Source organism: Heterocephalus glaber, unplaced genomic scaffold, assembly GCF_053883595.1.
Source record: "Heterocephalus glaber isolate CG9 unplaced genomic scaffold, H.glaber_assembly_v1.0 deba00001553, whole genome shotgun sequence".
NCBI lineage: Eukaryota > Metazoa > Chordata > Mammalia > Rodentia > Bathyergidae > Heterocephalus > Heterocephalus glaber.
In genome coordinates, this window is record NW_028258344.1 from 28,431,360 (window position 1) to 28,448,032 (window position 16,673).

General features: G+C 34.2%; 1 protein-coding gene and 1 pseudogene across 18 annotated transcripts in view; one reads left to right on the forward strand and one right to left on the reverse strand.

The window, feature by feature from the left end:
* Ralyl (RALY RNA binding protein like) overlaps positions 1-16,673 on the forward strand; it is a 733,271-nt gene that overhangs the window by 628,971 nt on the left and 87,627 nt on the right. The gene's annotated exons all lie outside the window — the stretch shown is intronic.
* Positions 3,691-5,337, reverse strand: LOC147824176 (interferon gamma receptor 1 pseudogene; annotated as a pseudogene).

Consider the following 16,673-nt stretch of genomic DNA (forward strand, 5'->3'; position numbering starts at 1 on the left):
ATTGATTCAATTTACCATAAGGTATTAATCCCACATACTTTTAAAATTAACCCTGAAAACAATCAACAATTGCTCACTAGATATAAGAATGCAAAATAAAATGTTTTTATTTCATTCATTTTACTACTTTTAGCCCACTCAAAGGAAAAAAAAACTAAGAACACTAGAAAATAATAAATTTCTTCTTTTTTAACACCATAAAATATACTTATAGCTGAGTTTCCAATTGAATCTCAACTATCTAAATAATTTAATAATTTAATAATTTTCAGCAGTATAGACTCATCTTAGTTTAAAATATTGATTATTCTGTGTAGCTCCAATAATATTTACTCATTCTCATGTAGATAAAATAAATATCATTCTAAATACAGTACTAGCAATCTGATATCCCCATAGAGACACACAGAACATTGGTGGCTGTTTTGAAATGGAGCCTCCCCAACCCTCGTCTGGGGCTTTTGTTGAAAGAGCTGGTAATTTCTCTTCTCAGTGTCATATTCATTTGAATCATTATGAATGTCTAAACAGGAGCTTTAATTATTCAGGAAAACAATCATATACATTAAAAGTTATTTATTGCTTTTTTATCTTAGATTTGCATTATAAAAGCACTAGGAAAGGTTTAAAGCTTCACTTCCCAATTACATTCCCTTCATCCAACTAAGAATGACTGATCGTTATTTCATCAATCTCAAAATGTGACCTTTTCAATACTTATAATGACATTTTCAAAGTACTGAAATAACTTGTGATTCAAAAGGATTTTCTACTTAAGTCTACAGAATAAATCAGTTATCCCAGTGTAATTGATAGCTGCCAAATATTAGCAAAAGCCAGACATCACTTATGCTTTAATAGCTTAACAGGAAAAAGAATAAAACATATTGAGTAGCTATTTTTTGGCATGCACCAAATAAGATAGATATAAAAATGAAGAGATATAAAAATGAGAAGTCAGCCTAACCTCCAAATGTTTCAGGTTTTTAGAAACTTTATTATTTCCTTAGTGAAATTTTTGCTAGGTCATATTTAAAACATTCCATTAGAAGCTACAGGCCATGTTGCACTTCAAAATGAAGTTATGTGCCTGTGATTTAATGCAATAGTAGACAATCCTTGACTACAGTTTCATCTTAACTTTAGTGAAAAGCACATAAAAAAATGAAACACTTGATGAGACATTTCTTTCATTTATTGGCTAAATTATCATATCATGCAGGCAATATTTCAATAAAGCATGTGTTACAGCCCAATTGGATCCTAAAATCTTGAAAACCTTTTTAAAAGTGAGGTTCTCTAAAGAAGCTATTTTAAAAATGTGTCCTGTAAATCATGGCCCTTTGATTATTCACATTAATCTCCGTAGAACTGTGTCAGGCTAACTACTCCAAATTCCCATGTAAGGCCACCAAGTCATAGAGTAGGAGGATATCCAATAAATCAAAGCCTTCATTTTAAGTTTCTTAAATTGCCAGCTCCAAGTTTTAAGCTCTGGAGAAAAGATTTGATAGTGCTGCTGGCCTTTGTGCAAGGAACAGCTTGTCCAATTTCATTAAGTACATCAATTCATTATTTGAAGGGCACCATGTGTGTGGAAAATATTGTGTGCTAACAATGTCCATTGCTATTCTGTACCAATGTAGGAGACAGGGACAGTTTGCTTTTAAATATTGAGCTTTTCTTACATATTGCAAAGATCACACCGTCAAGCCATCATTGCTGGAGAATTTAGTAAAGTACAGTATTTTGAGATTTATTTTTGACAATGTCAGATGAAGGAGGAACCAAATATATTTAGACTTAACTATCTAACATGTGCTGCCTATTCTTTTTGAATTCACTGTTAATTGTTTAAATCTCTAAAGTACAAGCCAGGGGTTACAAATAAGAAATGGATTTCATTCCATTTCATTCAAATGCAATTTCATTCTTATTGAGGCTTCATTCTCAGGTTCTTGATCTTTATTTTAGCATATCACTTGAGTTATATATTTAGATAGGATTTATTAAGTGTGAAACTCTGGTCAAGTCATATTGGTAGATACAAAACAAAATGTAAAGGTGGATAAAGATGATGGATTTCATGGGGTATTCAATAAAACTGCCAAGCAATACATCAGTATGTATCGGTTCATGACTGGATAAAAACAAAATAAAAGTAGATATTTAAAAATTTTTATATCATTTTGACAGTTCTATGATACCTAGGTGTATGAATTTGTACAGAAGTCTCACACTGTGATGGCTTGGACATTTTTAAATAAACCTGGTCATTCATTACAGTAAGTTTGGAAGCTTTGGACAAGACTCTCTTTGACTGCAAGGTAATAATTAATGAAGACAATAAAACAAATAAGCTGCTATCTATAAGAACACAATGCATTCACTGGGAACCCTAATTGACTGGAGAATAAAAAATTTTTAAAACAGGAACTTATAACATAAACTATGACTTTATAACTCTTAAAAGATAGGTAATAAAGTGTTGTGGGACTGTTAATACCTAATAGCTCACAAAGCCAGGAAGACTTGGCTTCTACTCTGGAGACAGCCAGGCAACTGGGCTGAACTAATGGGCATCTCAGAAGAGGCACTGGGGGAAACATGACTGAAAATAATCAATGACCACATCCAGGGAGACTGGAAAGTGCTGTGCCCAGCTTTCTTCAACTCCTTTCTATTCCCCCCCCTCCATCCCCTTTCTTCTCTTCCTCTTTCTCTCCTCCTCCTCCACCTGAGTCCTCTTTCCTTTTCACTTGCCTTCTGTTCTCCCCTCCTCTCCTCTTCTTTTCCCTCTCTTCCTCTCCCTCTCTTCCTCTCTCCTCCTATTTTCTTTTTTTACTTCTGCCCATGCTTTCTTCCGTCCCTCCTGCTTTTCCCTCCTGCTGCTTCTCTCTCTTTTTCTTCCTTCATTTTAAAAATATGTATGCCTTAACAAGGAGCTCCCTTTGCTTTGCAATGGCTCTCACCATTAGAGGGGAAATGAATGTATCTAATATGTTTACTGGCTGTCAGAAATCACATTAATTCCTAACTCTCCAACTTGTCCTCCTGTTCTCAGTTGATTAAAAACCTCTACCATTACTTTAAAGGCTTGCAGAAAAAAAAGAGAATAACTAAAAATTCAACTATTTTAAATATTGTACCAGAATGACATTTCTTTTAATTTTGAATTAGCAATTTATCCTCTCTAAGGAAACTGACCATCCCAAAGACCTACAGATACTGATATTTGACATCCCCAATATTTCTTTTTTTTTAAGTTTTTAAAGTACTTTATTTCAAAATAACTAAGTATAATAGTCCATAAAAAATCTGTATGTTTCTACTTCTATACTGTATCTATTAGTGTACACTTAGGTTTTAGATTCAATTTTGAACAGCTTTCAGGGTTTCTTCCAAAACGAGGCACTAAAAATATATACAGCAGGTGCAGTGGTACATGCCTGTAATCCCAGCCACTGAGGAGGCTGAGGCAGGAAGATCAGGAGATCAAGGCCAGCTTGGGAAATACAGCAAGGCCCTGTCTCAAAATAAAGATGTTTAAAAAATCAAAAATAAAAACATACATACACATACACTTACAAAAAGAAATATACTGAGGCACAGAAATGCAAAAACAAACAAACAGACAAACAAAAAAACCATTACATCTCTTGGAGCGAAGAGAATGAAGTATTCCTTTACCACAGGACGAAGCAGTGCTGACTGCAGAGTATTCGTGATTACAGCTAACTCCCCGGATGGAAAGGTGCAGAAGTCACAGCGGGTTTAGGGTGTTTTTTTTAAAGAGTCTCTGTAGTTTTCAGACAGAACATGACAGAATCAACAGGCTCTTTCCACATCTGTCCAGGCCACGTCACTCCATTTGGTTAATGTCAACTAAGACACCATTTCGGAGCTCAGGATCTCATCACAAAATCAAAGAAGGAAAATCAGACCCTGTGAAGATGCTGCATTTCAGCCTTAAGAAAATTCTTTGAAATCTGTTTTAAGTGTAGACCCAACCAAAGTCTCTGCCACCACCGTCCCCCAACGAGTACATCCACCAGCACGTGTGGCTTAGACTACCCGAAGGAGGTGGGGGCGCTCCTCTGCACGACGACGGTGGGCTCTTCTCCTTCTGTCTTTACTTGGGTTCTATGGCTTGGAGGGATTTCCGAGTGGGATATGAAGCTGTCAGAACCCACAAGGCCGCTGTCGGAACCATTTCGGGAGTGATAGGAGCTTACGACTACACTGCAGGATTCCAACTGGTTATTATTCGAATGCAAAGAATTCTCTGTCAGCGTCCAGTCAGAGCCGCTTGCATCCAGCGTTAGCGCCTCCGTCTCGGTGGACAGCTCTCCGCTGCGCTCCTCTCTTCTCGGGCCGCCTTCAGGGCTAGTGCCTAGTGCCGGGCACTGTCCTGCGGACACCTCCTTTGCACAGAACAGCACCTCGTTTTCTAGGGCAATTGGCTGACACGATGAGATGAATGTTACATATTTCGATTCGGGTTTTGTCTCTGAAGTGGCACTTTTTACCACTGAGAGCAAAGATTTGGGTAACATGTTTTTCTTCTTACATGGGTTCTTCTTAAAACAGCAATATGCAGATATTAGGATAAAAACTAGAAAGAGTAGTAAGGCAACAACAATCAGAATCTGAATATAATCTTTTATGCTGCTACTACGAATGGTAATACAATCTCCTGACCTTTCAGTTGTAATTTCCCAATCCTTTGAGAATCCTTCTGCTGAAACACAGTACTCAGAATTCAGTGAGGGCACTGGAATTCTTAATTGGCATGGAGTGTAGAGGAAGTCACCTCCTCACTTGTGTTCTCTCTCACATACACTTTGTAGATTAATGTGTAACATGCATCATGCATGGCTTCCTGCTTTTCTCCATTTACATGAACTACCGAGTCAACCATATCAATAATGATATAGTCTTCCTCCTGTGTAACAGTTAGTTCAGGTGGTCCAACCTTTCCTTCTTTGAAAATGACAAAGTCTTTGGACTCTACATAAGCAGATTCTTTTTGTCCAATTCTAGCTTTAACTTTGGCCCAAATAGGAAGATCCAGGTCATCAACGTTAAGAATATTGCAATGATGATCAGATGTATTGCAGGCATATATCCATGTTTTCCACCCGCAGGACTTTACCTCTATGGTAAAAACAGGAGTCTGGGGCACGCTTTGGTAGTCCCAATACAGGGCTGGTTTCAAGTCATAGGACTGAATTCTAACATTGGCTGGCACAGGCACTGAGGATGGCTCTGGTTCTGCGGTGCTCATCTCAGCCCTGCTGACTGCACAAGAAGGATCAGGAGGACAAGGACAGCCATGCCAGCACCCATGACCCCTGGACCCAGCTCAGAGCAACTGCAGAGTGCTGCAAGGTCTTCCGGGCAGCCCGGCCTTCCATCCCCAATATTTCTGTAGGATTCTGACCCATCATTCTGCAATGAGTCCCACCAGCCAATAAAAGATGAACACAAACATATTTGCATACACACAGACACACACACATACAGACATACACACACATATAAGCACAATAACTTCTTTTTAGTTTTAGGGTACCTTACTCTTAATATAATCAACCAGCAAAGAATCACTGGTTGTTGAGAAGATATTAAAACATGAAAGAAAAACCACAGAGAAAATTGGAACTCCACAGAAATAGAAGTATGGGAGCACAAAACTAAACTAAAAAAAATCTACAAATAAAACCTATAATTCATATTTAGAGAAAGAGGATGATAAATATCTTGTATCTATATTTTTAAAATATTAAAAACCAATACATGGAGAACAAGAAAACTTGAAATTGAAGCACTTTAGCAAAAATTAAAAGTTGAATAAAACTTTGGATTATGAATTTTAAAATATCAACTAAAAGAGAAACAAAATAAAGATTTTAAACCAGACATTCAATATTTTACAAAGAGCTGTTTCACTAAGAGGAAACATGGAGAAAGCACAAATAAGCACTACAGAACCATGTTCTCAAACTAAAGGGGGTGAGTTTTTGCACAGCAAAGTGCTCTCAGCACAGTGAATCAAAAGAAATACTATCAATCAAACCATGAAGATACAGAAGATTATTGTTTTCTGTGGTATAATTATAGTCTATAAAGACACTGCAAACACTGAATTAGCACACACTAAGCCATTGTTTCCAGGAAAAATATAGGATTGGGTTCCTGAAAGCTTCTTCTCAGTTTTCTTCTCATCAGGCAATACAGAATCTTGCTTATGTCTTTCATCATAAAGACACCTTACTTAATATATATTCTTGACTCATTAGCATTGAATTCCAGTTCAATAGCAATATATTCTATATCCAAAGAAAGCTTATTTAAACATGTCTTTTCTTGGTAAGAAGTTCTCCTGCTCTTAAGAACTCTAGACAGCACTTCAACACTATGTTTGTAACCATTTAATGTAGCAAAATCGTCAAGAAAGAATACAAAAGTGAAAAAAAATGACAAGTAGATCACCAATTTAAAATATGCTTCTGTACCGTATGATACCTAAAATAAGAGGCATGGTGTCACATGTCACCTTATTAACCCCAGGTAGGAACACACACACTTGGTGATCTAACTTTTTGTGATTCTGAATGATTGAAAGAGTTTTGCAAGTTTTGATTGCGTGGTTACAAATAAGTTTGCAAATTTGCACATATGGAATCCATAAATAATAGGGATCAGACATTTTTAGAAACCTAATGATTCACCAACCCTAAAATATCTACAGAAAGTTATTTCACCAAAATCATTGAGTAAACAAAACCTAAAGGGAAGAGGGGATTCTACCACAAAAGAGCAGCAAGTCCTCCCTCAGGTGAAGAGCAAGACCAGGATGGTGACTTTGTAGCAGACCTAGAAAGGATCAGCCTGGGCTGCAGCAGGAAGATGGACAACTCTAGGAAGAATGAGAAAATGAAGCAATTATAAATGCCAAGTAACCAACAATCTGTACAAGAAGATAATTTAATCACTGTACAGTATATTTCTCAACTGTAAATAATATTCACATAGTTGTAACAATATGAACATTAAATGTTGACTTAACCAAAGCTGATAAACAAGAAGAAAAAGGCCTTTGGAAACATACGAAAAAATTATTGAGAACAAATAAGCAGCAATATTCTGAGGGTTCAAAGAAAATTTATTTCTCTGAATAAGATTTAATTCTAGAAACTGCAAGAATATTACAGAGAATATCTGTTTCCTTAGCTCAGTATTGCTCAAAAAGAAAACACCTCTAAGAAACAGGTTATGAGAAGAAATTAATCTTTAACAAAACCCTTAAATCAATACACTGTGTCGTTTCTGGTAGTTAATGAAAGATTTGATGCTACAGGGGCTAAAAAAAAAACCTCTCATTAAAAGAGTAAAGAAAACCTTGACAACTGTTCTCTGAACAAGTAGAGAAAAAGTAAAATGGCAAAACTGAGAACAAAGAAAAAGAATTGGATGAGAAATCATTGAGTTTAATCTATAAATAATAGATATTCCTACAAGATCAATTTTATAGAACATGAGCATCAGTAATAAAAGGTAAAATATAATTCATTACTTTTCACTTTAAATTTTAAAAATACAAGAAAATCTGTAAGCATCTACTTAAAAATAAATAAAAGGACTAACATTAATACAAAAAGATAAAAGTTGACTCAATTTTTTTCCTCTGATGTATAAAACTATGTAGACAATAGTGAAAATCTTGGAGGAAAGCAATTATAACACAAGAATTCTACTTTCAGCCATGTTATTTTGCATTTGTATAGGTAACAGAAAACAGCAGAAAGTATCTTCTACAATGTACCAAACCCAGACAGATGTCTATGAAGAGAACTGCTACGCTTGTTTTGTCAACCTTAGACATCAATATCATAAGAAAAAACCTCATCCGAAAATATGTATTAGACAATTATTTAGTTATATTCTTTAACTGAGAACATCACAAAAGACATAAAATGATTTGTTGAAAATGACTGGTTGAAAAATGATAGCTGTGACAGGAAAAATCAACATAGCTAAAGTTCAGATAGTAGGTAGGCTATACAACACAATTCTGAAGAATCGTAACATGATTCCACAGATGTGTGATTTGGGGATAAGGATTGGCATTTTAATCAGCATGGAAAAATAAAAAGCACAATTAACATGGTCTGTATGAGATGGTAATTCACAGAATGTAAATCACATCAATAGATATTCAGTATGACACCTTTGTTTCTATATTTGAAGGAAATACTCATCTTAGGTAATATGCAGTATGACTGCAATAAAAAGAATATAGAGAACATTTATGAATAGCTAGGTACATTGCAAAAATGACTAATGCAAACAAGCCCATGTTTATAGTGGAACGAAGAATTTAAGTATATAAAGATTTCCTAAAGCCTCAAAGATATTTTTATTATGATAATAATGGCACTAAAAGCTATCCTCTTGGTTTTAATTTAAATGATTTTGCTATTTTATGTTAAAGTAATATTATTCACATGTTTTTGAATCATAGTTTATTATAAATAAGTAGTTTTATTATTACTATTTATTTGACTATATTACAAGGAAAGTCTTTTAAATTTATTAAATGTCTCTAGCATCTACTGATTAAATATTTTTTCTTCTTTCATTTGGCTTCTGTGCCAGATTATGCTGACTGATTTTTAAACTTGAACTTGATATTAATTTTATCTTTGGTTTACTTCAGTTTATTAGGTTGCTCTTTTTGTAATGAGACCAAGCTTTTTTTCTTTCTTTTTCCACCTGTCTTCATTAGGAATGAGGGCATCTAAGCTACAAAATTTTCTGAGCCAAGTATTCTGTATCCCATAGGTTTTGGAAGAAGTACTGTTTTTAAAATAAAAGTTCAATTTTTATTTTTTAAAGCCTTCATCAGTTTGATTGAAGAAAGTCAAAGAGACTGGAAAGACACTAAAGTAAAGGCAGCCAAATTCAGGTCACTAGCTTTCCCAAATCTGTCTGTGAATATCTAAATGTTACATTTTATCAATGTAACTTGATTTTAATAAAATTGTGAAACTTACACTTGGAAGATCTCCTAGAACTATCTAGTGCATTCATTCTTTTCTCTGAAAAATCTCTAGCAAATTGTTTTCAGTTTCACCTCATGTTTTTATGTGATATATTAGATCATACAAGGTCTTCTCATGGTATTTTCTGTTTTATGGTTCTATTCATTCCCTAAACAAGTAGACTATTAAGTTCAGAAATATTATTCTATATTTTTATTATATTTGTCACTAATATTTTCTTATAATTACTATTCTCTATCTTCTTTGAGTCGCAATGAATAAATTCAACACCTCTTCTACTCTACAGTCCCTCAAATAATTCAATACTATCCAGTTTTCTTCCCAAAGGCTTTCTTCCCTAGGCCAAAGATCCTTATTTAATTTATATAGGGTCATTGTTTGAGACTTTTTGCCACCCTAATTTTATCTGCAAGTGTTCCAATTTTTCAAAATCCTCCTAGAAGTGCAGTGATTTGTATTAAGCTAAATATTTTCAGTGAAGTCTCAGATGTGAAAATCTAGTGAAATTATTACCTCTTTTAAAAGAGATACTACATTTCATTTAATGCCAACTAATATTTCATTTCATACTCACTCATGGCTTATATTGAGCTTGCAATTGACAAAAACACCTAAATATTTCTTGTACCAATAGTCTGTTAATCATATACTATATGGTTTATGCTGTGAACTTTAATTGATCTTACTGATGCCTGGTTTCTCTCATTTATAAAATCAAGATAATATTAATATCAACTCAATGGATTTGTAAGACAATGAAATAATTTAACATATTTTAACGTATTTGTAAAGCACTCAGAACAGTGGCCAATAAAAGTTAAGTAGTCAATAAATGTTAACTGCTAACATCATTATCATTGATTATTATTACTGTCATCCCTTTTGACATCACTTTCAAATATTTGCAAGGTTGTCTCCACCCAGAAGAATTGCACAACTGGTATATTACCCTTGGAGGAACACTTTAGAAATCATTTCAGGGCCAGAGATTTAGCTCAGTGGCGCTGTGCCTGCCTGGCAAGCACAAGTTCAATCCCCAGTACCAAAAAAAAAGTCAATACAATCCAATAAGTTAAATCATAATAATAAAAATATCAACGGCATAATATATCAGAAGCATTTATTTATAAATAGACAATTGGTACCCTTTGACTACATGTCATATATGGGCATTTTTGAATACATAGAATACAAAAAAATGCTTAAACTGAATTGTTGAAAATGCTTAATCAGGATCCGGTTAATAACTTGGGAACAAAAAATATCACACCAATAATATTACAGCAAAAATGTAATGTGAAGATTACAAACAATTAAAAACTAATTGACTTCTTAAAAGAATAAGAGACTGCAAAATAACACTGGAGTAGAAAATATATGGGACAACTACTAGGTATATGGCCGAAGAACAGTTTCAGTCAAGAAACAATCTTGAAGAGTCATTCTCTCCAAGAGTGACATTCAAGTTTCATTGTACAGGGTGTGGCTGCAGCCTGCTGGTTGGCAGACATTTGTTGGGATGTTGATGCACTGGAAGGGTTAATACAAACCCTCCTGCTTCGATGCCAGTGATTATCACTGAGTCTCTGACGCCCGACTGGTAACCATGCCATAGGAATGAGAAGAGAGGCCCACGAGAGCCCGGAAAAACATACCCCTCCTTCTGTGCCATGCAGTTTTTCTCCACTGCCCTCTGCTGACAAACCCTAACATTGTGTCATCTGATAAAAAGAAATGTTTACAAGATCCAGCTCCAGTAGCAGAAAGTGAGGAGCTGACAATACACTGATAAAAGGAAAATGGTATAATCCAACATGATACTTGTAATAGTTTACATCTTCCCATATTTGTATTCAGGTGTTTGAAAATTCTAATGTAACCATTGTGTTTTCTTATGGAAAGAAATACTATAGCAGAAACTTCCCTAGAAGTCTAGACATTTGATTTACAATATATTTCCGGGGTAGCTACAAACACCTTGACCTGTCACATCTTATCTAGTGAGGTAGAATTATGGATGGTCAAAGACAATATATGTTTAGGTAGATGTGTGTGTAAAAACTTTCCAGAATGAGACCTGCCTATTAGTAACTAAATTTAGTTAAAGAAATAGATAAAATGTACTAGATTTTGGCAAGAGTTCTTTTAGAATATTTAACTGAAAAGATCGGTGTCATGAAACTCAGATAAATTCAATTAAGCTTCAAGAAGCTTTGGAGACAAGATTATTAATGGAATGGCTTGAGAAGGGAAAAGGCTAAAAGAAATAAATCCATATAGATTAGCTAAGTGACAAGAGCAGCAGAGAGTTGACAAGCATGAGTCAGATGTAAATTTAAAAAGACTGTATTCAAGTGGTAGAATTGTGAGTAGAATTTAATCTAATTCAATAAATGTTACAATTGAGGAAGATGTGACCCTTGAGTTAGGCCATTAAGAATGGATGCATTTACAAAAGAAAGAAGATAGATGGAGGAATAGGAGGAAACTTGCTATTGAGCAATCAACTGAGCTAATGAAAATTCATACCCATGTTTATAGCAGCATAGTTTATAGTAGGTAGATCTTGGAAACAGTGTATATGTCCATCAACAGATGAATGAATAAAGAAAATGTGGCACTTGTATGCAGTGGAGTACTACTTTCCCATAAATATAAACTTGAGGCATTTGCAGGCAAGTGGATGCAACTTGAGAACATAATGTTAAGTGAAATAAGCCAGATACACAAACTTAAATATTACATAGTTTCTTTTATATGAGAGAGCAAGCTTAAGATAAAGAAAGAGAGAGCAAAATAGAAGCTAAACAGAAAGTAGACAAAAGTACAAATAATTCCCCAAATTATCTATTCGGTTGTTTCAAAAATATTTTAATATACACACTATTTTGTTTCATTTATAATACTAGTTTCTCTTAGTTCATTGAAGATAAAGTTTGTGCTTTTATCTGTTTGTTTCTTTTTTGTAAGAAAGAGTCTTTTTTGACTTGTACTCTAAATAACATTTTGGCCATTCTTTTAAAATTATGATAAACAGTGTTTTTCTCTAGTTAAGAAATTTTGTTTTATTTTTCTATAGAAGTTAGGAGAGTGCTTTTTCATATTTTCTTTATTAATATCTACTGGCATTACATTAAAATACAAAAGAATGTATAGAGATACAAGAATGTCTCTGCCAAAGAGCAAAGAGTTTTTCCCAACCAGAGCAATGTCAGACAGAGAGCAAGTGCTAAGACATCCTGAAGGGTGCAGGTTAATTGAGTTCTGAGGGATGGTGGAGAAAGAAGCCACATGTTGAGGAGTTCTGAATGTTGGAGTCTGTATGTTACCTTATGGTCCAGGGGGAGTAACCAAGGGATTTTGATTTATTGTTCTACTTGTTAGTTTGAGGACTTGTAAAAAAGAATACTTTCAAGCCATTAACAGCAAACATGATGGGGAAAAGATGTGGAGATAATTGGGACCAAAATTCCAGTTTGGAGATGTCTGTACTGGTCCATGTGAGCCTGAATGTCTCTAGGCCAACCCTTCAAAATAACTAGAAATTTTGATTCTCTAATATCACATTTATAGTTTGCCTATCAGGTATCTCATGCTGTTTGTGAAAAAGAAATCTTAGTTCTCATTACAGCTTTATAAAATAATTATGAATCAGAGAGAAACATACACATATTTTTCCATTCATTCTAGACTGAGAAACAAAAGTAAAAGCCAAAAACAATTTTATACTTACAGGTACATATTTAAATTTTCTCCTGTAGAGAACTCACCACAGAGAAGACCCTTCTCCATTCAAGGCAATACTTCCAGACTCAAAATCCATGTTAACTCAGCCAGAAGAGGGAAAAATAATTCACCTTTTTTATCTTCTTTCTCTTTTATGTCTAAAATTCACTCTTCACACTTCACATCACTGGTCTTTCAATTAGAGAAGTCATCCTGTAAATGTGTGAGACAGTAAACATGACTCAGTAAGTGAAATATCAGAATTCTTAAATGAATTGAGTGGATTATTTTAATCTTCTCAATTGCTTAGCCATTTTTTCTTGTCAAGGAGACAGGTCCTCATCCACAATTAGTCAGAAACTTTATTAATAGGTCAAAATCCTTAGATTCCCACTCACCTTATCCACCTCAATCCAAAAGCATTTAGGAGAAAATAGAGTATTTTTGTCAATGAAAGACTGTGTATCTTATTTTATTGTGTTTGAATTTTCACTAAGAATGTGGATATATATTTACTACACATACACACAAATCACACATACACTACCCTGTATTTACACTTTTATATGTATCCTCTAAAGTGAAAATGGACAGATTTTTGTTCACACATCTGAGCAAAATTTATAATCCATTCAACTACAGAACTCAGAGCTGAAAACGCATATCAAAATTTCATAGCAAATTAGAAGCAGCGTTCTGCAGGAGCATCTGAAGACACTTATCATTTCACCTTACCCTCTGCAAATGCAACCAGTTATTCTATATAATGTCTTTGCTTTCAAAAGTAATCATAGAGTTCTTTTTAGAATGGTGTTGAAGAGAGAATGATCTTCATATGACAGTATGACAGTGTTCTTTCTATTTGTGTCACATTTTTCTATCACAATTGTTTTCACTTTTCAGAAGGACCAAATCTCTACCCTTTCCAAGGTCTAATTAAAATGTCATATTTTGTCCAGGCACAGTAGCACTTGCCTGTAATTTCAGCACTCTGAAAGGCTGAGGCAAGAGGATCGTGAGTTTGAGCCCAACCTCAGCAATTTAATGACCTGGCAAGACCCTGTCTCAAAAGAGAAAGGGTTAGGTATGTAGCTCAATGCTAAGGCTCTGGGTTCAACCCCTAGCACCGTAATATATAAATACATACATACATATATGTATTTAAAATGAAATAAAATGTCATTTTTAATGAAGATTTGTTGGCTCCCCATGTCCCAATTAACATATCTTATGTCTCGTGCCCATATTCTCTTACAGAAGATCTTATTTATGTTCTGACATTTATTTGTTTATTTTAGGTAAAAATAAAACAAATATACATAACAAAATAATATGAGAATAAGAATAGTTAATTCATTTCATTTATACTTTTTTTTAACTCACTGAAAAGAAAGTTTTGTGCTGTTTGAGCATTTATTAAATTCTGCTTCAAATTACAGTCACATGTGTATTTGTTTTATCCTTTACACTTAGGTTGACATTTCTTGAGGGTCCCCAGCTATTATTGTCCACAGCTGTCAGTATTACACCTTACAATATGCACTCAATAATTGGTTATTCAATTTAATTTAGGGAGCCAGATATAGCAATTGAGAAGGCTGTAGTAATAGTATATATCACCAGGATATCCACTTAGAAACCATTAAAATGCTTCCTGCCTGTGCTAGGGAGTTTGTTAATATTCTTCAGAGTATATTTTAATGAAGTTCTGTGAGACAAAATAAAAAGAAATACTTTGTGTATTAGACTACTCATATGAAACTGGTTTTATTAATTCAAAAGGATTAGACAAAACTGATTGCATGTATTGTAAAACCAAATGAATTGTGATTTCTCTTATATAAGTGAAAAAGTTTAAATGAAATTCCAGAAAAGTTATTTGGTTCACATTTAATCTTCAGTAATAAAAAAATAGAATGTGGGGCATATGATTCTGAACAATTTACTTATCCAATTCTGATTTCCCACTAGATTTCAAAGGAATCTGAGCAATAAGAATAATGGTCCATTTATAGAATTAAAATCATACTAGATTTTGAAATGAATAATATGGAATATTTATTCAGGTTAAATGCTCTAAATTATCATTTTACTTTGCAAGGAAGTCAGCTCCCTAGAGTCCATGGCTCAAACATCCAAAGCATTGGTTTTTCCTGGATTTAGTTTCCTCATGGAGAGTGGCCTAAACATCTAACTCTTTCTTATTTTGTTTTCAGTGGTCTAGGAACTAGACTGTCATGTGAAGCTCTTAAAGTAAACATTGTCAAAGTTCATCTCTTAAAAGCCAGAATAGATTATCCCATAAGCATAATAGTGACACACTCAAAATTTCTGAGCAGAACCTGGTGGGGAAAGAATGGTCTTTTGCGGGGTGAGGGTGGGGGACCAGGCATCAAACTCGGGTCCTTGAGCTTGCGAGACAGGTGGTGGAACCAAAAGAATGGTCTTTTTGAATTAAAAAACAAAGTTTTGACTTGTCATGAATTTCTTCCTCTTTGTTGGAAATCCAGCTTGATTTTACTATTTATGACCTGAGCCAACTACTGCTAAAAGGCCAAACCTTTAAAACAAAAGCAGTCTTGGCATGATTACCAAGATAGGTGTTTTTGTGCATTTTATTTCATTTTTAACTTTGGCAGGTAAAATTAAGTTCAGGATGGCATGGGATGGGACGTGGAGATCAAACAATTCAGAATACTTAGCTATTGCTACTTCTTGTAAGTATGTCTTTAGCAGTCAGAAATGAACAAAAAATAAGCAGGTTGAACAAGATAATTTAAGCAGTAATTTAGAAAAAAATAGAGATGAATTTTTCTCTTGTGCTTTCAAATTTCTAAAATTCTGTGAAATTATAGAAGTATTTCCTAACAATATAAGACACATGAGTGGAATCATTATTATTATCCAGCTTAATATCACTTCATTAACTGGCCATTGTTTTATATTTTCTTCTTGCAGTTAAGCCCATGTGCCTGAGATTATAGTATTAAAAAGTCTCAGAAAAAAAATAAAAATAATTTGACCATATATTATTGCACTGAACTTATTTGAAAATCGAAAACACTGAGAATTTTCATTATAGAAAAAAATTGTCCCATCAATCAACAGTTTTTCAATGCGCCTCGTATGACTAGCACTCTCTCTAATGCATAGTATATGCTCAAATATATCTATAAGAATTAATAACTGCTTAACTTAGTAGTAATAATAACTAGTAATAGTTATTACTATTATTATAATTGTTATTTTTAAATTTCTGATTACTAGACCCTACCAGTAAGATATAACCAAGAAACAAAGATTTAAGAGGTCCTTGTTACTCAGGGAGTTTACAAGGAGAGAGAAGACATACACAAATTTAAAATGAATTTACACATCCGTAACTGAATATCCTCTGTTATAGTTTGTGTCTAGATGTCTCCCCAAAGCCTCATACAGTCATAGGTGGTGCTTTGTTAGAAATGGCTAGATCTAGAGTGTGTGATGCTGGGATTAATTTATGGTGCATTGCTAGAATCAAGGCCACTAGGATTAAGGGTGTGAGTGCTACTTGCCCTAAATAGTCTGGATAAGATAAAAGTGGTAGAAAGAGCTGGGTTCCTCCCTTGCATGCTTTCCTCTCTTCTGCTCCCCATGGACTGTTTCTCCTCTGCCACGCCCCTCTGCCATACCACCCTGGCTTGGATACAGCCAATTATGGACTGAAACCTCTACAAACTGTGAGCTAAATAAACTTTTCCTCCTTTAACTTTGAGTGATCAGTATTTTGTCTCAGCAACAAGCAAAGTAACTAAGACACCATCTTAATCATGTACCTTAAAACTGCTCCATTTAATATCTCAGATAAAGATAAAAGTATATGTACTAAAACATTTATAT